The sequence below is a fragment of the Trichoplusia ni genome, chromosome 23, assembly GCF_003590095.1.
Source record: "Trichoplusia ni isolate ovarian cell line Hi5 chromosome 23, tn1, whole genome shotgun sequence".
NCBI classification, from domain to species: domain Eukaryota; kingdom Metazoa; phylum Arthropoda; class Insecta; order Lepidoptera; family Noctuidae; genus Trichoplusia; species Trichoplusia ni.
The window spans coordinates 2,480,592-2,506,321 of NC_039500.1; the positions used below are offsets into that span (position 1 = coordinate 2,480,592).

Here is a 25,730-nt window from a genome sequence, read left to right on the forward strand (position 1 = left end):
GAGATTAAAGTGTTCTTTGTTAACGAAGGATGCTCGTTTGCTGTTAATTACTCTAGTAGGACGTTTTTAATTGCCTTGGTTTTTCCATTTACCTTGCTTTTAATATCCTTCTCGCTTAGCAACTACTTATTGAGTTTGAAATTATGTTCGCGTTAAAGCAGTAGTTTGTCTTTGCAACCTGTGACCTGGTTTGCTCCGTCAACTCGCTAAAGAGTAGTTTCAAAGAATACATCAACTGCTTTGCGAAAAAACTAGTTTCCCTTGCAATTTGAGCGATCATAGACTTTGTTCGTAACGACATCGCTTAAACTTTTCAGACGTCTGCAAATTGCAATTTCTGGAGACGAATGAAATATAATTTTCGACGGCAAATAAGAACTTATATAGATTTATTGCTACAAAGCGATAGAACAAAATAAAAACCACAAAGAATCCATTCATACATCAATCATTCGAACGTTCACTCATTCATTCGAAACCGTTGTCAATTCGAATTTAAAGTTCGTCGTTGAAATTGAGAATCAAAAAACGAATATTAACACTCCAACGGCCGATACAAATTTTAAATCATAAATGGTGTGATTAATGTAGCTCGGGTTGGTTTGAATGACACTTTACGTCAACGTTGCCTAATTTGATTGGACGTTTTCGTATATATTACAAGGCAAGGCGGGGCCTATGGGTGTAATTAAAAATCATAGATTGTTATCACGCCAACCAGCCAAGTTTCCGGTGGGCTATAATTGTTCGAAATTCAGTTTTCGAATTAAGTGAGTGTTGTGTGTGTGGGGTGAATGTGCGTGTTTTGAATGTATAATAAATTGAATTTGCGGTAAACGAACATGGCATGTTTCTTTTATTGTTTGTCCACGAAAATTAATATTGAATGATGAATTATGCAGGGGTACAGAGGCACTTGCCTTTGTTCTGTTATGAAAGGTACAGAAATCAATTTTCTGGCACACATTCTAATAATCTAATCTAATAAATCTAAATAATTCCAAAAATGAGGCTATTAATGAAATCACATAATAATTAGGCAAGACATAATTTACAAAAGCAAGACCTAATAAATTCAATGCCTAGAAATGAATGAAATTGCTTAGAAACGAATGATAAAAGCCGAAAATCAATCCATAATTTCTAGTTCTCGCCTTAGCCTTTGGGATATTCCTACAATTTAACTTGTCGATGAGTTTGCTTCATTGCACAAGGGACCCTAATTTGATCAGCTGTTCTGATCTCTGCTTTATCCTTCGGGAAATAAGGTGAGTTTTAATTAAATTCGAGCTGATACTGTCTTCAGTATTTGATGGCAGTTTTGAAATTATTTTTTTCTTGCTTGAATAGTGATTCTAATAGTAGGTATATCTCCAAAATTAAAGCTACCATAAAAAGCAGCTAAAATTATTTTAAAATTGAGTAGAGTAGTTAGATAATATACTTGTTGCCGTGGTTAGTAGAAAAAATCATTATCAAAGAAGAAGCCCATAGTTTACAATAGATGATTCGAATGCAGGCAAACGTACAATTCATTTATAACAGAACGAATTTAATCAGTCGAACACACTAAAAGAAGGTGTTAAAAAGGTAAAGCATTCAGAAGAAACTCCTGAAAAACACGATTTTATTTCACAAAAGTTTGCTGCGAACCTAACAAGCAAGCATGTTGTGAGCTTGTCGTAACGTGGCAAGTGAAATTACCTGGCGCAGCTTCCAACTTATTACATAAGTTTAGAAATTTAAACACAACTTACATATATTTTAACAGTGTTCGTTCGTTTAATGTATGTTCTACCACCTCGTGTGAGAATAACGCACAGAGGGTTAAAATAAATCCCTCAAAGCAGTGAATTTTAAAAGAATGTAGATGTAATAAATATGAATTTTGTGTGTTTTGCTTTATGAGAAGAATGTTGGGAATTTGGATTGCTTATTCTTTATTTTTCATCTCAATAACAGAATTGTAAATCTCAATACATTGTATAGATATTAAATATAGAGGGACAGCAAAACAAAAAAAACTGACTTCATCCAAAAAGAAAAACTTATTAGAATCCACTATTTCCTCGCCCCATCAAGTATCATCAACAAAAAATCATAAATCAAACAGAAATCTCAGGGTAAAACAGAATAAGTAAGATCCAATTTCACCTCGCAGTAGGTAAGCATCTAAAATAGCACCATTAATAAAACCTATCAACTCCCTTTACTGTTCCTCCGTTATAGTAATGTGGGTGTAATATAATACATTCGTGTCACAAGTCACAACACCGTTCCTTATCATGTCTTGATGAATTATCACTGAACACCACGCTTCTCAGTTTTGTGGTACAAGTTTTGAGGAACTGTGATAGAATTTATTAACTTGATAAACAATTTATTCATTAAACTTTATTAATATTTGTATTATCAATCATTGGAAAAGAAGGTAATGAGCACGTCTGTGGATCTTATTATAACATTCAAAAGTAGGGTTGGTTCTGAACCTGGTCATAGCCAATTCCTTTACTAATTTTCGTCCATTTTGCCAATGAGCGCGTAAAAAACTTGGAAATATTTTTGATGTTAGCTAGTCTTCAATTAAATACTATCAATGAAGGCACTACATTTGAAATCTATTTTTTAAACCAAGCCAAGAAAGGTATTCATGTTAATCTTCGCATCATAGAATTGCATATTTCCTTTGCCTTGATAATCGGTTGCCGGAGTTAAAGTGAGACTGCATAAATGAGACCACTATGGAAACGCGTACAGGTGTTCCTTTTAAGACAATAGAAGTTCGACTCGCGACCCCGCCGCGTTAGCATGTCATTAAGGACTCCGGTTGTGTCCGAAACTAGTCGAGCAATCCCGATAAATACGCGTGAGTTAACCGTTGCATCATCATAAAAATTAAAAAGTATGAATAGTTTCATCTTACTCTCCGCTTCATCTTCTACTTCAAAGCTACAAGCTTCACTAAACGCGGGCGAACTAATACGGCCAAATTTCTGTCTCTACACAATATCAACGTATAGTCCTATGGGAAGCCGTTTGACATGCAAATTTCGATGCTCAGGTATATTAGCCAATGGTTTATTGGCTCCTGCTTAGTTCGCTTTGAAATGAACAGTCTTCGTTTGATTAATACTGGGTTCGGATTTATGTAGAGCTATTTTGCAAAGGGTTTATGATGGATGGGCTGGTTTGGATCTTTGTCGCCTGAATATGGATTTTGTGGGCTAATTGAAAATTTAAATTTCGACGAAATTTGCTGGTATTGGGAATGGAGTTTGTTGCGCGATTCGTTTGAAGGTTTTATCATGAAATAGGCTGCAGTGGGTAAATGCGTGTGAAATACAATGTGATCAAAGGGTAGATTGATTCACAAAATATATTTTGTGATTCTGATTGAATTTTCTTGGATGCGGTAATTTTACAACAATTTCTTTAATTAAACTGTCTAATTGTAATACGATATCTAGATCACTAGTCATAATTATGGTTATCGTTTTTCAAAACTCACTGACTAATTGTGTATTGCAAAAAAATCACATTTAACATGGCATTTAATAGCCTGCAGCACCAAAACTGATTAATTTTCTCATTAACCAAAGATTTCTTAATAAAGCCAACAATTTTAATCACAATAGATACATAATACATTAGCTCTTAGTCGAATTTTAAGTATCAGATTATAAAAATGCAACACGACACATGATTCTCAATCTTAAACTCAGACAATAAAGTTAAAATTCAAATGACAAGAAACTCCAAAGAATTCCCACGTACAAACAGAATGTAGTAAATTAGAATAGCATGCTTTAAGTTAATTTATAGAACCGGCAACACTTAATTGAATTAATGTTTCAATTTGATTAATTGAAACCAATTTTAGCTTTTACAACTGAAATGAATCGCGACCAACATTTATAATTTTTGGTTTGGATTTCAAATCATGTTTCTGTTAAGGAAATACGTTTATTATAATTATTGGGTAAGTAAATCACTTTTATGTGTTTTAAAAGTTGAAATATAATGATACGTTAAGATACAAAACGTAATCTTATCATAGATTTAGGACTTTTACTGTGGTTACACGTCTGAACAAAAATTAAAAAGAAATTAAAAAGATTAGTTCTTTAGATTTTTGTTGCATATTGATACCTGACATCATTTCCAATGTACGACAGTAGTAGGATGACAGGAGCTGAATTTCTGAATTCCTGTCCTGTCACCATAAAAAATCTGAATTTAGGAAGATAATATGAAACATGTCTATACAGACATGTCTCTATAATTAACCCTTAACCCATCATAACACACACGAGCCCAAAATAGTAGCATTTTGTAGAATACCCGAAACATAATTAAATCACACGACAATTCATTTCGGTATTAATAATTATTGTTTTCGAGAGTTTCCAATTATCCTAATGAGCGTCACACGAATACTTAATAACATGATTTAATATGCAAATTCTACACAAAATGTATACTAATTCACGAGTCTATTAATGTACAAAATAGTTAGTGTTACATTGCGTAATTTTAGTTTGTTAGAATGCAAATTGTCGCTGTGAAGCAGGAAATGGATGTCGTTCATAATTATTGTAACGATGATGTTTTGTTTCGAGCTAGATACTACAATATACGTGTGAAAGTTCATTTGAGTGATTAGGTGAGTAGGTTGTATGTGCGCGAAAGTTTTTGGTAGTAGATTGTAATAGTTGTTCGAAACTAAGTTTCTACAAGATAATTCTGTCTAGGAAAGAAGTCATTACTTTCGCTCAAGCTAAGTTTTTATTTCTTCAAACGACTCCCGCACTATGGATTTTGTTTATCCTTGTTTCGCGAGTGTTTCACAAACATTAAAGTTACATGTACAAATATAATTTTAATATTACCATGCCTAGACTCAGATCTCAGTAGCATACAAACGCTAGTCCTACGCGGGGATCGAACCGGTGTCACGTCGCATACAGTGGGTTAAGCGTGGTGGTATTCCAACCAGACTTCGACTCGGCGGCAGCTCATGATTAAGGCCTCTTGTTGACTCCGAGACTAGTCGTGCGATTCAATAAAAAACCGTGAGAAAACCATTATTAAATAAATAATTACCTAAGTATAGTCGTATAATGAACACAATACAAAACCAGAACGTCAATTTCCGAATACAATGGCTGCCATTAATATCGAGTCCTTGCAATAAATTACGATAATTGCTTTTCAGATTATTTCTATTCATCTTGATAAGCGAAAGTTAAATTAACCTATATAAGTATTGCATAATTTAATATTTATTACAATTTTATGTTAATTTGAAATGAAAATTGTTTGCTAAGTAAATTGCTTTGTATGTAACTGATTCGAATTATCTGATACTGTAGCGATTAATTGAAAGTGTTTGTAAATGTTGTTTGATTATCAATTAATTATTTGGTATGTTAGTGGTCGTGTGGACTGTATGGGCTTACAGCCAAGTGCATTAAAGCTGTATCGATAGTACATGTTAAAATTAAATTATGTTCCATTCTATGTTGGTTGTTTTTTTTAGCTGAGAAATTAGTTAATTTGTATGAAGACAAAACCTAAAAGACACATATACGAGTAGATGGAAAAAGGATAGAGTGATAGTGGTCTATGTTTGGCAACAGGCAGTAACGACCAAAGAAATATGAGGCCTATTATTATAATGAATAAAAAAACGTGAACGACGATTTCTTGATATTTTTCGCAAATGCTGACGAAATTTTCCTCAGCACTACAGAATTACTTACATGGAAACAATTTTTGTCATCGATATCAAAAATAAATCAAATGGAATCAACATTTTAAAACATTTGTTAGAAAAAAAGCACTTTAAACGAAAATCACTTCAATATAAAATTCCCATCAATTGTTTACTTATAGAAACATTCTCGACAAGGTAATGACAGTTACGTCCAAGCCTCGTTCACACGATTTGAGGCGAGTCGAGTGGCCGGCGGGGTTGCGTGTGTAAGGTCGCCGACTCGAACCTCACTAATATTGCCACCATGGCGCCAGATAATTTAAAGAAACTAGATGCGTTGTATGAAGTTATTAATTGTGAGAGTGCTACTGTTTACCGATTTGTGAGAATATTTCAGCTTTGAGATGATTTGGCCTTAGCTAGCTTAAGTGATGATGTAACAGTAATTGAAGATTCGTTTGAAAATAATAGACAACGTGCATAACAATTGACCATAATTGATGATATGAAGTAAATCAATACAAGATAAAAGATAGACAAAAAGTAGATTAGCTTGTAAAAATATGACAATAACAATCAATTTTCAAATTCGGTTAGGGAAAAGACAAGGCTGAAAAGAAATAAACAAAAATAAAAGACTAAAAACCCACTCTTTCAAAATCAAATTTCGCATTCGAACAACCAAATTTCGAATTTAAAATTCGAATGCAATTCCAATAATGTCATAGTCAACAATACATTCATTTGGGGTGACATTCTCGTATTAAACCGACGCGATATTTGGCGGGAAAAACAATAAACGTACGAAGACACACTAAGTGTAATTTATGTAGCCGGCTCTAGATATAATCTTACAGAATCCTGCGTTCAGGCAGTTCCTTTTGAGTTATTTTGTTGTTGACCCGATAATGTTACTTTGGCAAACATCAGTATTGTTTTCCTTGTTTCGTACTAATGCAATTGCGTTTTTACTTTTAAAATTGATAGTTGTAATATGTTTATCGCACACCTAGATCGATTGCGATGGATAAACTTCTAATTATTTAGTATTTTTGGCCCATATAAACTTTATGATTTAAATTTTCTTACACTTCCAGATGATCATAAACTAGGCTGTATTAGTAGTTCTGAACTCCACTTTATTACTAGCAACAAAATACCAAATTCTGTGCGAGGAACAACAACTAAAAGAAACGGAGACCGATACAACAGCATCAATAATAGATAACTTGAAATCTAACGCCATCCGAAACAGTGCTGCAAACATCACTTTCGTTGGTACTCCAATCCTCCCTAATACTCAAGTAAGCGTCAACGCCGACCGGCGTCACTCAGTAGCTAGGTATACATCCATTCCTTTTTTGCTTCCTTTTATTCTTTTTTTTTGTCGTACTTCACTTGTTGGTTTTGTTAAGAATGTAAAGGAATTGACGTCTCCATCGCGATTCGTCACGCTTTACCGTCGTCGCTATGACGATGCGATTTTTTCCGCCATTAAAACGAATATAATCCCATCAACAAGGGATTAGGGACTTTATCCGTTGGGTTGAGAGTTGGTTTTTGATTGGTCACGTTGTTTGTATGGTGTAGCTTAAAATATACAAGAGAAGTAGCATGAAGACCCCTTGTAGGGAGACGTGATGACTTAATTTCAGACCGTCCATTTGGTATGGGTGCAAGTTTGCATATGCTTTTTGTAGCCTCGGGCTTCCAGTGATCATAGACATGTTTGTACACCGCCTTAATGCAGTAAAAAAATATAAAAATCATTCCGAGTCGATTTTCGCTCGCAAATTACTTATTTGATGGCATGTGTTTAATTTTAATAGTTGGAAGAAGTTATTAAGTTTTTGTTTGTCAAGGCAATAACTTATCAAAGTTTGATGAACTCTGAATGTTTTATTAGATGTTTGGAGCTAATTTTGTTTCGATTGTTAGTCTTATTACTTTGTATTTTTAAAACACGCTTTTCTTCTTCAACCTTTATTGTTCTTGTCCATAAAACAACATTTCTTATGTGTGGCCGCGATTATAAGTCGTGACATCATCATTAAAGTTTCGACTCATCAAGGATCCAGCTTAGCCCTTCGTATTTATCTTACTAACTTTACAATTTCATAGTATTTGCGTTCGTTACACAACATTTACATTTCGTTTGCTTAGTTGGATAACTTGTTTCAACTTTGAAACAGGGCTGGCAGTTTGTCAATCGATTTAAAAATAGAACTAGATGAAAAAATCAGAGACGCCAATTTGAGATTGGAAGTTGTTTCTTAATAACAACATTCGAAATTTGATTTATGATTTGACATAACTGGTTGGCTGATTATGACATCATTTACTTTTTTATTGATTTTCGTGCCAGTGTTGATGTTAGAGCTTTGAAGCTTTGAGTAAAAAGGTTCGATGATAAGAAAAAGGTCTTGGTATCAGCCCTGTTGGAACGGACGGACGTGGATTGAGACGTTAGTCCGCCTCGCAACCTGTAGGGTCCGATGTTTTATTTCTTTTAGTCCGCAACTATAATGGCTCTTTTTACTTCACCTTTTTTAGGTTTAAAAGTTTAACTTTGTATGAAGAATGCTCGTTAATTTGTTTCAACCACCCGGCGAAGTTACTGCGAAACGTTACGGATGTTTCGTTAAAAATATAGTTTTTAACGAGATAGAAAACGATCCTTTGAGAAAATTTATCCGTTTTTACTATGTAAGCATGAAGTGAAAACATTTTTAATTAATATTACTTAATGGTCATTTAATTGGCCCAAGATAGAGGATCTTGGTTGGCTATCGGATAAACCATTGCCCAGCATTAGGATACAAAATAAAATGAAATAAGGCAGACCTTCTTATTGACATACATAATTAGAGTAAGCAAGAGTTTATATGTTTTCATTTGCCGAAATCAAATATGTACTCATATCTTTACCTAACTTGCCTTTTAAAAGGCCGCCATAGACACATTCAATTCATTACTATTACAATTAAAGAGGCAAGAAATTATCAAGAATAATATTGAGAAAATTCGAAATTACGTAAGCTTGGAAAATGGCGACTGACATTACGATTTGCTTCCCCCAAGTCGCTTTTTCTGACAGTTTTGATTACTTTAAAGAACTCATTATCTTTAAGGTTAAACTTTTAACTGAGACAAGATATCTTGGTCAAAAATTCGAAAATATAAAATTATTAATGAGAGTTTTTGGAAAGCAGAGAATTACTGACTTAGTAATATTTGGGGAAAAGAAAATGCTATATCAAAACAAGTTGCAGAACAAGTTTATTTTATGATATTGTCATAGTATAGGGTTTCACTAACATTCAGCTCACATGCCCAAAGACACGCAGACACAGAACAAGCATTCGTCGATAACACACATGCTTATAAGTTACCGGAACCAAATCTCCTATCGCATAGTAGGTTTGGCGTGATCCATACCACACTCTTATCTGTATATCTTTTCCCCAATAAAATAAAAATACCAGAATTATATTCGTTTCTCCAACATTATTTCCTGCTATTATAACAAGTCAAGTGACCATTGTATTTGGCGAGCAACCTTGTTATCAAACGCGATTAAACTTTGTATTACAAATGTTTGGGTGAGAGCCAACCACTTTGATTTAGACCGTCCAGTAAAAAATGGGTTCTGCTGGTATTGTTTATTTGTATTTCTTTGTTGGTTAGTAACTTTTTGCTCTCAATAAATCTTTGGTTTTGGTATTTATGTGTAGAATGGATTTGGCTACAGATTGTTTTGACTAAGTGTTTTCAAATCTTAGAATTAGTGTGTTTTTAAGTTTCAGCTCAATTCATATTATCAAGTTGAAGTGAATACTTTTTGTAGTTTTTTTTTTGTGCAAGAGAGGGCATTTTGTGACATCATCCCAACAATTAATAGTAGATTTAGAGTTGAAGTCACTAAAGTCTCAAACTTACATCACATCCTAATATTATATTCTACCAATAAGGTTGAGGGTGTGTGGACATTTGTTACTCTTTTACACTTAATCGGCTAAGCCAACTTAGATGAAATTTGGAATGGAGTTACCTGACACCTTGGATAAGCTTTCTTCTATACCACTAAGGGCCGATTTTTCAATCGCTAGATATCTTTTATTCGAAGAATATGTTTGACGTTTTGACAGCGTTTGTATAGAAAATATGTCAAACGGCCATGTTTATTCCTCAGATAAAAGTTATCTGATGATCGAAAAATCGGCCCTAAGTCAGAATAAAGATAGTAATAACATTTATAGATATTATAACCTAGATCGAAACTCGCAAAGCCAAGGGAAAAGGCTACATGAGGTATATTATTTTTAATCATCCAGCCACAATAATACCATTCCCATAACAATGGTTTCCGAGTAAAAACAATAACACAAACAAACATCTTTTTGCGAAGCGCATATCGTTTTCATTATATCAAGAAGAAAAAAGCAATTGGTCAAGTGCGTTCGTTAAATTTTGGCTGGTTGCATTTATTTATTTTTAATTATGATAGCTGTCTTGTCAATTTAAAATAGTTTAAAAAATTATTTCCAGAAATGTAATGTGTATATGTTGTTTTTTTCTATGGATAAACATTTTCTTTAGTTTTGTTTTTATGTGTCTTCCTTAATTCCAATTATTGAAATTAATATTTACAATTTTTATTAAACTTTTTGTATTCCATCTCTGTTCTTATATTTATAATATTGAAATAATATTTATATCATATGTTATCCATGAAATGATTAACAGTTATTGCTCTACTGTATCTATATCGCGGACCATTAACTTTTTAAAACGTTTATATTCTAAACAAAACTTTTAATGACGTAACAGATCATGTTTAAACGAAACTTAACCCTCATTATCAAGGCGTATCATTTTCACATCCTCCATAAATTTATGGCCAAAAAAATACAACCATAACTAACAGATACAAACAAAACATAAACAAATCATACAAGGGGTTAGTTATCTTATCGCGGAACCCTACACATGAAGGGACGCTCACGCCGCGGGCTCAACACGTATATAATAATTATTGTTAGACAAGCATCGCACTCAAAAACGCCGACAAATCAACACACACACACAGCAACACAGCCACACACACAGACACATACAAAAATTCAACACACGATGAAACAAAAGTTACACACACATGTTAACTTGAACCAAACGAACGCGCGTACGCACTTTGAACACACACACATACATAAGTTTTATTCGCGTATAGGGCAGCACACATGTATCTTAACATCATAATTACGAGCGCCAGTGGCGTGCGTCGAGATGTAACGAGCTTAAGCAAAATGGCCGCCAATTTTTGTTTTTTTTTTTCTATACAAAAGGTGTAGGCTTAATAAGTTGATGTTTGAATGATGGATACGGATATTGAAATTACGTGGTGGGTTCACGCTTGCCTGTAATTTGTAGAAAAATAAAACAGGTTGTGGCTGAGTGTTAGCTATAAGTCAGTTCTTTGCACTTTAATACTACTTTTTTATACAGTATTGCTATTTCTAGCAACCTTATCGTAACTTCTTCTCGTCTGTTTTAAAATTGTTTTTATATTTTGATTATTTGTTACAATTGGTCGTATATTATCATGACTATAAATTATAACATCACTAGTTTCCTAATAAATTTTCCCCACACTACCAAACACAGACCGTTTCGATTTACCATTGGGCCCTGCATGTGCCTAAAGGGGTACGTACACGTATTGTAATCTCGCCCCCATGCTATAATTTACACCCTAATTCTAGTGCAAAAGGGGAACACAACCTACCTATACCTACAACAACGTTCCTCATTCAAATAAAGTCTAAAAAATCAATGAATTGCATCAACAAATTTGTCAGCAAGAGTGCCTCGAATAAGCTGGATTTTGAAGACACTATAAAGAAACAAAAATACAATTCTATCATCTTGATCATAAGTCAGTGATAAACGAAGATAATAATAAAATTAGAAATACCTAAAAAACTTAATAAGTAACTTCCGTCACACACTAATTAAAGCTACCATCACAAACGTCCAATGAGTTTGCTTCTCACAAACTCACAAGCGAACAAAACCATGAAGATTAAATTCGTGATAGGCCAATTATCCCAAAACAAGAAGTCCAAAAATAATCAGTCAAGTCTCGACGGACCCTGTTATATGTTAATAAGGTCTAGAGAATTAAGTTGGTCCGCCACGACAGTAGCAGGAAGCATTTAAGCATGAGTTAGTAAGTGATTATCATTTATTAGTGAACTAGGCACGTTGGAATATCGTTGGATCGCTTGGAGAAATGGTAATTTTATGAATAAAATTCTTTTAGAAAAAAAATCTTGTGCTTCTGATTACGCTTACTGTTAGTTTCATAACTTGTCTCTGTCTATTCTATAAATCTATCAAAAAAATATGGAATAATGTCTGAAAGAAAGAAGATGATCCAAAATAATATAATCCAAGTCAACAAAAAAGTTTCCTTACAATTTGTGCAGTGTCGTCGAGTGCGTTTTACAGACATGAAATATCACGTACATAAACGGCGAGACTTGGAACAAATCTCGCAGGATTCCATAAATATTCCTCTCGTAACATGCAAGAAATGCATTGAATTTGTAGCTAAAGAGGGAATTTAGAATCTCTAGCAATTCTAAGACAAAGTTCGGGAAGTCAGTTGAGAAAATATATTTTAAAGTTGATGAGACCGACGAATAATACACTATCACAAACGGTGGAAGTAGAGATAATAATAATGTTTCTAAATAATATAAACTTAAGTTTCGTTACGAAATACAAAATGTATCTAATGATGAAGCAATACCAGTCAAAACAAACTAAGACAAATCGAGTACTAAAAGCAAATAAAAAATAAAACTCAAATTTCTTAGAAAACGCCCCGATCACGATAACGTCAACGTAGAAAAATAACCAGAATTAAGCACTACTAAAAGAGTTGTCGACCAAATTAAGTCGGACCAAGAAATATTACGAACAAATAGTTGATCAAGATTGTGGGAAGAATGAGTGAGTAATTATTAAAACAAGATTATTATCGGAATCGCTAAGTCTTGTCCAAAACCAGTTTCATCCAGATTAATAACGTATGTCAGTCATTAACGCTATACACAGTAATTGCCTGGCACTATTATGATGAATTGTCCAGTTTTTGTTGGTCAATTCTCACCGGCTACTTTTTAACGCTTGAAGGGATTTTGGTACATTAACGTAGCCACATTAGAGCAATTAGCTAAGGAATGTGTAGTGGAAGAAGTTAAGGAAATGTGTGTGTCTTAATCCTTTTCAACCAACAATTATTACCTTATAATTATTCAGTCTTTACCTAACATAACACTGTCAAATGTTATTGTCGCCTTTAAAACCGTCTGTCGCCAAATCCGCACAAACATAACAAATGACGATGTAAACAATTCATTTCATAATATCTTTACTCACTTTGTAGCGTAATAACTGCGACCCTTTTTGCCGACAAACAATCCTTCAGAATATGATAATGTGACGAATAAAAATATCCTTTTCGTTGTAGCTAATTCGTTTACGAATGCCGACGAAGTCACAAAAGAACTTAAGCCCTGTCTTATTTAAATTAGGCTCTAAAATAAATACAACGGGGCTAGGAAATGTAAGGTGTTAAGCACACTGGGTGAGCGCGACGAAGGGGCGATTTCACGCGACAAAACTGCAAAGACATTTCTTGTTTTATAGGCTTGTGCCGTTCCGGGTTATGCCCTAAAGGATGATCAGCAATGCCTACAAGAGCGTCTAATGCTTGACTTAAATAAACAAGTATGTTCTATGGGGCTCGATTTCACGTAGCAACTGCCGGGCTCTGCCAGGGTACGGTTTAAATAAACTAGTGGCCTACAGCTGCACTCGCTGTTTCGAGCGACTTTTTACAGCTAGCCTTTCCCATGTTTATTTGTGCACTCGATGGGAATATACAACGTGAATTTATAGTGTTGTGTACCTGGTGCTCCATTTTATATATTTCAAAATCATAGGATTCGTTTTTTCGGATCTGAATGTTGGATGTATCACACGCCGTCCATTATTCCGGGCTATATTTTGTTGAAAAACTTTGAGTAGACGAAAAAAATGTTTCGATTTCTACTATTAATTAAATGATGTCTCCCAGTGTACAAATAACCTAAAGCTTTTTACAATCTGTGCCTCCGCTCGCGAACGCTCTCAACCAAATTGTATTATTTTGCATTTATTTTTGACAAAGCATACTTTAAAACCGAGTCGGTGGTTTTTTCTTTTTAATTTTAATTAGTATACTTAAAAATTTATTCCTTTGTGCCTGCGGGCGATGTCTTCAGTGTCTAGTCTCTGTCTTGGCAGAAAATAATACAAGACAGGAAGTCAGTGGTTTTGTTTTGTCTGCGCCTTGCTTTCAGGTGTTTACCGTAACAGCTTCTTGGTTTCTTTGTTGTAACTTTTGTTTTGATTTAAAGGAATGTTTTGAATAGGAAGTCTATTTTTCTAACGCGTAAATATATTCAGTAATGGTTTTTATTATAACTAGGTATAAGGTTTTTTGAGTAAGTGATTATATGTCAAAAGTTATGATGTGTTTTTAGATGCTACATTGTCTAAAATCCATTTATAACATTTTCAAATTCAAAATTAAAGCACGGTAAATCCATTCTCCAAAATTCACCCTTCCTGTAAAGCAAATAATATTCAAACAAATCATAAACTTACATTAACGCAGCCCACAATTCATAATACAGTGCTAACTCCAAAATAATGGAGTTATATTTCCTAATTTGAAAGCAATAATTCTCATAAACCACTCTAATATGCAGGAATCTCCATTAATCTCGGAAAGCATACGATTCCACGATTAATCATTGGCCGTGAATGGTACATTTTCATAAAATAATCTCGAACACGTTTCAACACAGAATTAGTTGTAAATCGCCACACTATCGCGACTCAATTACCAAAAACTCATTCCGAACGTCGTTTCGAACGATTATTAATCGATTGGATCTAAATTTCCACCATTCGAATTGAATTCATTCTCGATTCCGTTAGCACAAGTGTAAAATATACTTTTTTAATCTTTAACGTATATATCTTTTTGTAATTTATTATTTACATCAATTAACCCTTGTACGTGGGCAACATTAACATATTAATATGTTTCGAGACCGTAAATTACAGTCCGTTGGATTTGGTCATCTGTTTTTAAATCGAGCTAGAAATTAAGACAGATTCAATTAATAATTTTGACGTTATGTTTACTTTTGGTTCTTGGTTTGTCTACTTTTTTTTAGGTTGAGTTGACAGTTTGAATTGCAGCTGATTTTAGGGTTCCCTACCTAAAGGATAAAAATGGAACCCTTCGGTGTCTGTCAATCTGTCCACCGCGGCACCGGTCACCAGGTTCATCAGGACGTATCTCATGAACCGTGTTAGTCAGAAAGTTAAAAATTTATACGAATGACCTATTTCTGTAAAAAATATCAATGTTAATAAGTTGTCGTTACTTTCAAACATTTGGATGACAAAGAAACGCCTGGTAACTTTTTTCCTGATTTAAAAATATAAGTTCAATCCGACAACACTGCAGTGTCCCCATCCGTTGCCATGACAACATAATCAACAACATCCAATACCCCGTATTTTTACTTGTCGTCCAACCGTGAAAATACTTTCGCCCCAACAATAACCTAACCCTTTAACTTCGCACTCGGCTGTCCGAGCCAAAATAACTTCGTACAAAGCGGCCGCCTTGGTTCCCCGAACCGCTCTTACAATTTGTCGAGCTTGTTCGCCTGATATCTAAATTAGTAAGCCTTCTTTTTGGTTAGTTTTTGACGTCTCAATTAATGACGTATAATCTCAAGAGTCTTCTTCGCTGATGCCTCGTTTCAACGTCAAATGGTCTGCGGCTACGGATGCTCGCAACGGATGGTTTAGCTTGTGATATGTTTATTAATTCAATGTGATTCTGACTAGTTTTATTATTAGCTAAGTATTTTAGTGCCTGGGCTGTGTTGGAAGATTGAAATACTGGATTTGTTTCTGGAGTTGTCTCATTTTTTTTAATCGTTGTCATCTTAATTTCTTCGAAGAGTTGTGTAATGTCATGTATCTACGAATGTTAAGATTAGTTGATATTTGAAGATTTAATGTTAATTTTGTATTCAAATCATTGCCACAAAGTTGCTTTATTATATTTTGTTGATAAATAGTCAATCATTAGAAATATTTAGACTATTCTGCTTGTCGATAAGTGGGCTGAATGCCTTTAGAATGTCATTATAAATAAATGCGGACAACATCACATACATTGTTCTGAACCCAAAGTAAGTTGCTAAAGCACTTGTGTTATAGAATTCAGATACAAGGTAGGTACCACAAACACCCAGACCCGAGACAATGTAGAAATGTGAATTTTTTACATTGACCCGACCGGGGATCGAAACCGGGACCTCAGAGTTAGCGACACCTTGAAAGCTGTGCGTACGCCACTCGACCACTCATAAAACGTTACTTACTCCCTTTCTGACGCGGTCGAGTAAAAAATCTAGAACATTTTCTCTATTAAGTTCTCGTTGTTCTTCTTTGTATCATCAAAAAACCTTTTTTGACAGGCGCCATGAAATCGTATAGACCCAAAATACTGGCAGAAAATACAAAACGTATATCATCATGTCAATAGACTAGGTATAGAACACAGTAAATCCCATGTTTCTAGCCCGTTCAACCATAACTCTGGCTATGAGGGTACAACACAATTTTCTGCCTCAGTACGTTTCAGCAAATTTTATGAACAAACAGAGATGGCCAAAACTTATTACCATACTGAATATTATGCTGGCTCACTGAAATGTCGCGTACAATATGACTAGGTTACATGCGATGCGAAAAATATGCGAATATTTAAATACGACTATCAATGTCGGCGACTACCAACAGCTATGGGATTTCATGAAATGATTTTTGGCAGCTTGCATATGTTGGCATCAAGTATTGACGTGAAATCAGTTGAATGGCAACGAATTATTTTGTCATTTGCTGTAGGTGTAAAAGAAGTGATTTTATATAAATTTAATTGAATTGATAATGCTCATTTAGATAATAGGATTGGAACGCATTGTAATTAGGGTGTGAGAACAAAAGGAGGTTGGTATTAATTTGATGCTGTTTGCATACAATCATTAGCAACTGCAAGCGTATCAAATTATATATAACATAGAAAGAGTCGAACACTAACTTATTTTTTAGGACTTAATTGTGAAAGAAATGTTGACAATTTGATATGAAGTTCAATAGTGTCCGTGTTTAGAACTAAGTTATCGACTACGCCCTTTCCCTTTTTAGACACATATTGTTCAAGCAGATTATTTTCTACAGTTTGTCCTTTTTCATCTTCATGAAACAAAATGTACAAATCACACCTACACACATTTGAAGTACAATCTATATTAGGCATACAAAGCGAATTGTGTTCAATTAAATATCCACGCTCGTCACAGCATGTCCATTTGTATAGAGATATAAAATCTTTGTGTCTCGTACGTGTTAACGCATAACTATATCATGGCAATCTTAATCTCCTTCACATACAACCGTTTGGTAATAAAAATATAATAAATATTATGCTTTCTTTGTATTGTAACACTTGGCAATAACTTTTGCTTTTGTATTTGTTTTGTGCTCTCCGCTTTGTAATGTAGACAATTGTATTTCAAGAAGGCAATCTGGTGATAATATGTAATCGATAAATTGTTTCTGATTATGGATTGAAAAGAGGGGTGTTATAAGTTTGATGTGTCTGTCTGTTTCATCATAGCTCCCAAAAGGACTAATGTTCTTAGATATGTTTGACATAAAGGTCGAGCCGAGTTGGTGGGTGAAAATTTTTAAATGTTTAGTTTTATCTTATCCAGTAAATTTATTTAATACAATCAAAACCAATGCAGCCTTGTGCTTAGGCTATAATTCTATTGAGAGTAATTTTCTTAAATTGATACTTCTCAATTAACGTTTCACAGCGTATTTATAATGCGGAAGTTATGAACATACCACATTGTGTCTCTATTTATTGCACTTTCACCTTGTTAGGTAATCAGGGACCTTAAACTGGAAATTTCGATACAATAATGTAATTTTATCATTATTCTACCTATTCTGTAACAAATTCAGTAAATTTCCTATAAATCTTTTACAAGCGTGCCAAAATTATAAACCCCGATAAAACTCACTAGTAAAACACACTATAAACCTTTCAGAATTCGCGTGACCAATAAATTTTGTTAAACCGGTAACGAAAGGATATTAGTATCTATTACAGAAATAGATAGCCGACTAGGTATGGGCGTAAATCTTGATCAGTGGCACGCACCTGCTAACTTCATGGTAATAGGGAAAATGTGGGTGTGAACGGAGCTTTATAACTCTTCCTTCATGATGGTAATTACAAGGGTTGAGGATTTATTTTAGATGCAGTAGCGAGGTAAAAGGAAGGGCTTTTGAGCTAAGCCGTCGCCGCATCGGTTTAGTTGTTTAGTGGCAGGAGGACTAGTTTTAGCAGTTATAGTTGTGAAATTATGATACTTTACATGTTGACGGGCCTATTGGTCTAGTGGTTAGTGACCCTGACTGCTATACCGGAGGTCGTGGGTTCGATTCCCGCCCAGGACAAATGTTGTGTGATGAGCATGATCATTTGTTCTGGTGTCTGGGTGTAATTTATCTATAATATGTATGTATTTAGAAATATATAAGTAAGTTTATCAGTTGTCTGGTTACCATAACACAAGCTCTGCTTAGCTTGGGATCAGATAACCGTGTGTGAGTTGTCCTAGGATATATATTATATGTCTTTCCCACGAAAGCAATTATCATATTTTTTTTTATAAACTTGACAATTTGTAAGTATGGATGGTTGTCTGTTACTCTTCAAAGCAAAAACTCCTGAACGGATTTGGACGAAATTAGTAATATAAAATTAGTAGTATAAAAATAGTTTGTAAACTGGACAATATAGGATAAGATTTTTATGCCAATTTCATGTACCCGTGTACTCATTTTCCGATGGACCTGCTGGCAACTGGTAGTCTAATATATACATTTTGCTACTGGTGCTTAGCAAACACGAAGTTTTATCATTCAAGTTTTTTTTTACGAAATTCTCTAAAACTTGATATGGCATTTCTAGGTCTTTCAAATATGGTTTAGACCACTCGCAGTTCCGCCTACCCATCGTGAAGTAAAGGTTCGAAAACTCCACACAAGAAAACAACAATTCTAAGCTTGTTATTATAATATTTTTCATGGAAATACAAATAATTACGGCGATAATTTTGGCAGCTGCATGAGCAACACGTACGATTTTTTCTTATATACAATGTGTAATTACATCGGTGATACGAAATTCAATTAACAACCGTTGCAGCTGTACTTTTAGCGTTCATCGATGTCCAAGTATTTGTACTAATTAAGCTTGGATGTAGTTCCCGAAAGATTTAAGATGAGAAACAATTATGTCTTAACACCAGCGTATTTTGAAACAGTGTGCAGCCTAATGACTGTAGTGGTAAAATTGGAGTCATAATAAGAATCTAAGCGAAGTTTATTTTGGAATTCTATCCGGTTTTTTTTTATATCTATTACATTGAACCTTTACTTTTTACCTTTGGAATATAAAGACGTGTAAATAGATTTTCAAGTAGAGTGAAAAACTCCATAAATTGAGTTTTCGCCACTTATGTAAAAGAATATTAGGTTCTTCGGCAAAAGACTCTTTCTCCTGCGAAGCCTCTAAAGACCTTCCCCTTCCATTGCCAATTGTCTTTCACCTGTTCCGCAATCTCTCTCTTCTCCCTTTTACGCAATTTCGCACCACGAGCGACCTGCACATCTGACATAATTATTATACATAACACCTCCTTTAGTGATTAAATTACTCTTACGTACAAATCAATTAAAACTAAACACTATAACGCAAACACTTATCAAAAAACGATCATCTAAATCCTTAACAAACACCGCTAATAACATTTCTAATCATCTTAAAAGTCAACTGTCATATAACAGGGCGATCTCCAACAGCCGACTGTCATATTTTATAAAGTCGATACAGCCACCTGTAATATCGACTCTGACTATAAAATTGATACTTGTATTAAAATAGATAAGTTATCTATCACTGACGCATTAAAACTTGTCAGTTGAGGCGACTAAACCAAATGTATTAATCATTTGGAAGCAAGTTGATGGTGAGCCGGAAACGTCTGTATTAAATATTTTGGTACGTTTATTGTTTTTGATGATTAGAAAGCTTTTAGTGGAAACATATGGGATGTAACATTAAAATGTATTTATATTACTAATGGTTTACATTTGTATTTAAGAGTCGCCGTCAATTTGATAGTTGTAAAATTTTTGCGATTCTGATGACCGATCTTACATTAAAAAAAAAAAACGAAAATGTTAAAGTTTCCAGCCCCTTAAGACTTTCATATAATGGTATCAGATCATAACAACGTTCAAATAAATGAGACAGACGACATGACGGATACAGTAAATAAACTATAAAGGCTAGATGATAATAATGTCAATTTTGAACTATAAGATATAAATTATATTAGTCAACCAGTTGTTGTTAAGGACCAGTAAGCCAGTTGTACAACATGAAACATGAACAGACACAATATAAAATAATACATTTATAATTATAACGATAAGAGTATATGCATATTTAGCAGCGATCGTAGATTTGATTTTAATACACGAACAGTGCACCGCATTCCACAAAACAAAGGGGAAAAAACTATTGCAGTACACTCATCAAGCCTTAATGAAAAATAATGATGATACGATAACAAATAATGAATATGTATTCGTTTTTCGTTTTACTGATTATAAAATCGCATTCTTCGTTGACTTAATACACAATTGGCATTGATCAACAGTATCAGGCGGAATTAATGAGGCATTCGACAAGTAATATTGAAAATAATAACAATTAATTATATTTTGATACTTACATATGTGTTTTATAAGCACCTTGCTTGAAATAACGGTATAAAATGAGTAATATTAAGCAATGTGGATGGATGTTAATAGTTCTGAACTTAAAACGAAACTTGAGCTTAAAAAGATCCTTCAAATAAATTATGAACTCTAAAACTGAAAAGCGAAACGAAATACCAGCTATCTATAAAGATGTTAAAACCGAAACGAAAGACAATAATGCATTGCAAAACGACCCAAAGTTATAAAATGAAACGTTAGCAGAAAGTGTCTTGAAAATTAAGTGCAGGTTACAAGACCCGACTGGCGATATAAGAAATTAATAAAACCCAACATACATGATAAAGACAACCGCTATCCTCACATAAATAAGGGAAGGTCTCATCTTACAACGACTTGGCGACGTGTAAAATATTGTTATCGATAATAAAACTACAATAATTCAAGAGCAGAACGACTTTATACTGAATCTTGTCACGTATTGAGAAATTTGAGAACACCATGTAAAATAATCTTAGCCGATATAAAATAAGATCGCCTTTACGAATAAATTATAGCAATGTAAAGTATGATAAACGATGGTAAGGATTGTAATGAAACGGCATGAGGTGTACAACTTATAACACAAGTTAAACACGATGAATTTGAATCTTATGATGAAGTTAATAGAGTAGTTAATGAAGGAGGGCCTATGAATGATGATGGAACTTGCGCGGATGGATGTACGCCTCACATCAAGCGCAGCGGGTGGTTCCGACAAGTAAACTAGTACCTCGCAGTGAGGGTAACATAATAATCTAAGAATTAACGACCAAGATAACAAGGCACTTATTAGTTGAGAAGCATAGGACAATGATTTTGTAGATAGAGGTCAAGATTAAATGGTCGTTGCCATTAATACCTATGTTCATTGAACACTCACGACTCAAATGATTATGTTGTAAGGAATAATTAAACTTCTGACGTTTTAAGATCAGGTCATTCTGTGCGGAACCTCAACTAGTTATTTTCCAACTGTTATAATTAAATTGAGTTATGAATTTAAATAAACTGATTAGACCCAGCCTCAATCACGTCTTTTGTTTTTTTTTGGGCTTGTATTGAGTCATTTATTCTATAAAGTTTATAGTTCCACCTACTTTTTATGTTGAATATTTTTATGCTTACCTTTTCGTGTTCATAACTTTATAGAGTATTTATTTACGCGATAAAATTAATGTTTATAACGAGAGATTAAAATAGGTACAAAAGTGTGGTATGAAACTTGATATCGTCCGTGGTTTAAATTGCCTTAACGATGATTGTTCTCGGCATTGTTTTATCAATTACATTAATTATGAAGAGAACTTTTAGTTCATGTACCTTGAAATCATAAATCAAGAGGAATGATTGAGATTGCTTTTTTATTTCTTGTTTTATACTGTTTGAATTAAGAGCCTGCTAAGTGAGTACAGCACTAGAAATATATGTTTAATTTTGTTACTGTGTTCTCATATGAATAACATCCCTATGACACTTTTAATAGTAGTTTAATGAATACGTATTGTTTCTTATGTCACGTAAACACTAATTAACTGAATAATAGTATTAATTTTGCGAAGTCGTTACGTCACGAGCCTACTAACCTTAAAGTTTTTTATCTTTGTTCATTCATCATACCTATTGCCTAATTTAACAAATTAATATATTATATATATTCTGGGACAAGTCACACACGGTTATCTGATCCCAAGCTAAGCAGAGCTTGTGTTATGGTAACCAGACAACTGATAAACTTACATATATATTTCTAAATACATACATATTATAGATAAATTACACCCAGACACCAGAAAAAATGATCATGCTCATAACACAACATTTGTCCTGGGCGGGAATCGAACCCACGACCTCCGGTATAGCAGTCAGGGTCACTAACCACTAGACCAACAGGCCCGTCGCTGTTAATTAATTAACGCACAAGTCAATAAAACGTGAAAAATGACATAAAAGATTATTAACAAAGAATCTCCAACTGCATTAATTAATCACAGGCATGAAATCCCAGATTAGTTACTTCCATCACTTACCACAAACTAACTGTCAGTAAATACTCGCAGCAACAACAGCATTTAATAAAGGAAGTGAACTAGATGAATCTTAAAAAAAAAACAATCAATCGTTAAGATATGATTTCATTTGAAAAACCCGTAGAATTCCAGTCGCACAAAGCATGCAGGTATTATTATGAACGTTATGAAGCTTGGTTGGCGACAGGTGACAAAAACTGTTATGAATGCCGGACTCAACTCGGTTTTTGCCTTAAACCCGTCCTGAATGCACGGTCCACACTTAAGAATGCAGTAGCACTGAGCCGGTGGGATGTAAGAGACTGAGATTTGGCCAGAGAAGCAGCGGTCTTATTTATTTTGAATGTTTTGTGTTCTAAGTTTTGACGGTATATGTCCTCTTTGGAGTATTTTCTGTTTTAAATGTTGATGTAAATGTGAACCCTTTTCTGGCAAGTAGCATTTTCTGCAGTGATGTTTATACGTCGAATTTTCTTTTTTGCAAACACTTAATTTTGCAGAAGTACGATTATCCATGGACACGATTTAATTAATTGTATTAGTTCCTCTAATATTTTATTGATATTTATTAAAAGGTGCTATTACTCTGCAAAGATATATTTTTAACGACACATTTATTTTTTATCGCTAATAACTATTTTCTCAATTTCCTGGTATCCAATCGCTTACATGATTCTTTGTGGCTCCACTGTGAGATAACGTTACATAACTGCGCTGTTACACACAATACTGTCGCCGCTACCGACGCGGCGGCGTCTGCCTTATCAACTGTATTTCCTACTTCTTAATTAAAATCAAAATCAAAGTCCATCTTAAAGGGCAGCTATGTATTTGTACAGTATTTATTATTTATATCAGAACTGTTATGAGCTCTAACCCTAGTGTGAAAATTACATTGTCTTAAGTTTCATAATCAGGGCTGTAGATTCAACCACTCCGGAATTGAGAAAAGTTCAATCGAATTTGGTGTTCTTAAATGTCATGACCCTAATTGCGAAATATCCGAAGTCTTAGAGTAAATTTGGAAGAATTGATTCCAAATATACCACTTATAATTGAATATTTTACCATAGAGCAAGAAAGTATCCAGTTCATTTTGATAATTTTTAGTTTTCGTTCATTCAAATTTTTGGCCCAAATTTCAAGCTTTATTATTTTGAATGAAACGAAAGCTAAACCTAAAAGGCAACATACCTATCCATAGTATTCTCTAAAGTGAACTTAAATTAAAGAAGAATGCTTTGTCATTGAGCAAAGCAAGAATGCTTGAGTATTTATTCTACTAGTTTTTGTCTACCTTCAGTGATACAGACGTAATTATAGCCTTGCCAAGGCGTTTCATTAACTCTATTTTTACAACGGTACTTTAATTAAAATACAATCACGAATGTATTTCGAAACTACATAAGCGACAATTGTACTTAACCATATGAATGTTAAGGGGCTTTTTGGAACCATGGATGTATGTATAGAAAAGGATAGATGCGAAGTGCAAGAAATAGGAGAATGGTATACAGAAAGAGAGACTTTTTTTTGGCAAGAATACGTTATTGAAGGATGATGATGACGATTATGATAGGTTTTGATAGTAACTACCGTGAGAATGATTCATCTCGCGATCCCACTGCGTTTGCTCAGATTAAGGACTCCGGTTGAGTCCGAAACTAGTCGGGCTACACCGATGAATACGCGTGAGTAAACCGTTACATTATTTAATGATGACGATAGGGTTCTTTTGGATTTTGAAAATTGTTCAACTGGCAAAAATATTAAACTTAGTGTTAGTTATAACTCAAAAAGTAGTACAATAGGCAAGAAAATTTTAACATTCATAAACTGTAGGCATTTTAAATGACCTATGGAGTTAATCTGATCGAGAGCTTCGACTGAATCATCGAAGAATTTTTGGTTTTGTATGTAAAAAATATTGATCTCCACAAGATGTTTTTCTTCACCTTAATCTTAAGTAAGTATTATCCTACAAATGTTAGTATTTAACAACACCATATTCAAATGAATACCTTCATTTATACCAACCAAAATTCTAACATCATCAAATTCAAAAAACCTGCCAGTAATCGTATTGCGTGTAACAACAATATAATTTTCTATATTAACCGTTTATAAATAAAGAAAGAACATTAATCTTGTAAGCAAACATCGAATGCGATGATTATCTTGAATCATCGACTCAATATCTCGGTTTGAGATCTCAATGTACGTACAATATGCTTAATTGCATCGGCGTAGCCTGATGTTAATCGAGTACTCGTATTAAAATAAAAGTTTATGCACGTACAGTCGGCAACAGGCGTCGGTTCATACAATCCGATTTAAAACATCTGTAAAGTGTGAGTTGGATTAAGGGCATTTAGGATTCCGCATATATATATGGGCTAAAGAAAATCTACTTTGCTGATAAATTTTGTTTAACTCTAGTTTTATTTTCAATTCGTTGTTATATCGTCAATATAATTATGTAAAAGTACATGTATCGTGAAAATGTGAAGTGTATTAGGCAACTACAAAAGATAAACAGACAGACAGGCAGCGGCGTCTTAGTAATATAATTCGTTTTTACTCTTAAGGTATGGAACCGAAAACCAGTATCTATATTTTATTAACACAAAGAATTTTGAGTCTAATACATTTTACCTGTAATTTACTTCAAGCCTATTTTCGTTATTTTTCGCTTTCAATTGAAGAGTACAGTCGGCTTTAAATTTTGATCGCGGTCGGTGTTAATAACTTCTGTAGATGACTGTACGATGTTGTGAACACGTGTATTCGTGTTTTATGTGTGTTGCAATCACGTATTACATGTAAATGTGAGTTTACGTTGTTTTAGTGTTTATGTTATTAGTTTTGCATGCTCGTAAAATTATTTTATTTCACATTTAAACTTTTCAAGTAAGTGTGAAGTTTGGTTTTAAGTAGAA

The 25,730-nt window shown here is 33.9% G+C and overlaps 1 protein-coding gene across 1 annotated transcript in view; it reads right to left on the reverse strand.

Moving 5' to 3' along the window:
• The window catches only part of LOC113504709, a 151,879-nt gene that overhangs the window by 94,485 nt on the left and 31,664 nt on the right, over positions 1 to 25,730 (reverse strand). The window lies entirely within an intron of this gene.